The sequence below is a fragment of the Corvus brachyrhynchos genome, unplaced genomic scaffold (assembly GCF_000691975.1).
Source record: "Corvus brachyrhynchos isolate BGI_N302 unplaced genomic scaffold, ASM69197v1 scaffold255, whole genome shotgun sequence".
In the NCBI taxonomy this organism is placed as follows: domain Eukaryota; kingdom Metazoa; phylum Chordata; class Aves; order Passeriformes; family Corvidae; genus Corvus; species Corvus brachyrhynchos.
Genome location: NW_008238358.1, coordinates 9,478,289 through 9,480,340, shown reverse-complemented (window position 1 = coordinate 9,480,340; position 2,052 = coordinate 9,478,289). Strand labels below are relative to the sequence as shown.

General features: G+C 39.9%; 1 long non-coding RNA gene across 1 annotated transcript in view; it reads right to left on the bottom strand.

The window, feature by feature from the left end:
* LOC108447056 overlaps positions 1–596 on the bottom strand; it is a 20,978-nt gene extending 20,382 nt beyond the window's left edge. The window contains exon 1 of the long non-coding RNA XR_001862444.1: positions 81–596. This is a non-coding gene — a long non-coding RNA (uncharacterized LOC108447056). The remainder of the gene's footprint in view (positions 1–80) is intronic.
* Positions 597–2,052: the final 1,456 nt, after the last annotated feature.

The following is a 2,052-nucleotide window of genomic DNA, read 5'->3' as shown; positions in this document are numbered from 1 at the left end:
GAAAGAGTGAGCTACTACAATAGTGCTTATTTACAGAAGAAAATAGTTTAAAAATGGAGTTTAAAAAGTAAGCAACTTACTTTTGTACTCAGTCCCTCGAGGGAATGCATTGTATCTGTATATCACAACATGCAACTCCTGCAATTGGTGGCCTACAGTAGGAAAAACAAAATTAGATAAGGAAATATAAACAGAGAAAGAGAGATTTGGCAGTGTATGGGGTCCAGTAAATATCTAGTTCTTCTAATACTTTATCAAGGATTTTTATAAGTGCAGAAAGAAGAGTCAGAGGCTAAAAATATTTCAGGAACCTTTCTCAAAGCTGAACATTGGCAATGGCTGCATTGTGGCATCATCTAAAAAACATGCTGAAAAAGCTGAGAAGGCTTTCCTGCAAAATCTTGTAAATCTCTGCCTAAAGATATCACCTTAGCCAACCTGTGGAGGGTCTGCCAATAGCATCTTCGTTATAAAAGTAGGCAAGTGCACGCCTGTCAAACTCACAGTCAGGGTTGTCTGCAGTACTTGGAGGAAAGAGTCCCTGCAGCACAGGGTGTTTGATGAGAAACTCAGCAGCATCCTGGACCTCGTGGACAGAGCCTGCTGGCACTGCTGCCCAGCTGTACAGCCAGGCAGATGGAGGCACCAAGCTGCGGGTGGCAGCAGGAGCAGGGATGCTACAGGGAAGGTGGCTTCTCAGTAACATTTCTGCTTCAAGAAACTTGTCAGCAGTCAAAGTTTCAGGTTCAGGGAGCTGTAGCCTCCTGAAAACTGCTGCAGGACTGATGTAACTCCTAGTTTATTTGGCGAGCTCTAATAAATGGATGAGGTATTATGAGGCTTGATAAGGAATTCTGGATTTCTGCGTGCACAGCAGAATGGCTGTTTTAGTGGATTTTCACTAATTTCCTGTTGCTTCAGCACAATACAAGGATCCTGGAAAAATCTATCAGACAATAACCAGCTTCCTGTTTTCCAATTTAAAAGCCTCTCATTTCTGATATGTTAATAGCTTTCATTCCAAAAATTTGCTAATATTCAAACATCTGAAGAAATCACAGTAAATTCTCCCTATTCCATTCGTAGCTGGACATGAAATATGAATTGGACATTCTCAAGACTAAGCGGCACAGAAGACCAGGACTTTTTGGCACATTCAGTGACAGTAAATCTTTGTCTTATCCTTCCAGGTGGGGAAGTATGTGCACTTTTTTTTCATGCTTTTAATCAAACTGCAGACGTCTCAGCTAAGAGACACTCCTCCTTTCATGAGCCTTTTTCAACAGAGGTATGGCTTAAAGATGATATAACCTCTTAATAACCTTAATCAGGCTATTTTTCATTATATTTTAATTCATTATAATCCTAATAAGTCTGTGGAAATCTAGAATTAAAATTTGTTTCTTTAATGACTTATCTTTAAAACATTAGCTACACATGGAATTAAAATATTATTTACCAAGAAAGAAACAGATGCATTGGTAAGACAAAACATTACCCTGTTGGATCTAGAGGTTTTATTTAGGGAGAGCAAAACAAAATCCATAAGGAGCTGCCCTTTCTCCTCAGACTAAGCCCAGAAGGTAATACTGATTTGTTACTAACCCTTCAAGTTACTATTTCATAGCTACTCCAACATCTTTTGGCAGCACATTAGATGTCCTGCTGCGTACAATTAACCAGTGTGCTGCTCGGGCAAGTGGTACTACAGCTCCCAGTGTGTGCACCATGGTCTCTTTGTTCTTTGTTAAACTACTGATCAATGAGGTCTCAATGCAAACACAGGGGCAGTTCTTCCATATGCCTTGGGTCAAATGCATGCTACAGGAGCCCACAATAAAAAAAACGCTTCTGCACCCAGCCCATAAAACCCAAAATACCCCAAGGAAAAGGGTCTCAAAGAGTGCCCAAAAGTGAGAATATTTTTGTGTATTTTAAGTACTTACACATCCAGCCACAGTTTGCTTCACTTGGTTTTTCCAATGAAGAAAATTAATTATGGTAAAAAACACAAATATACCTTTTGTTCCTTGGGGAGGAGGTATACCAGGA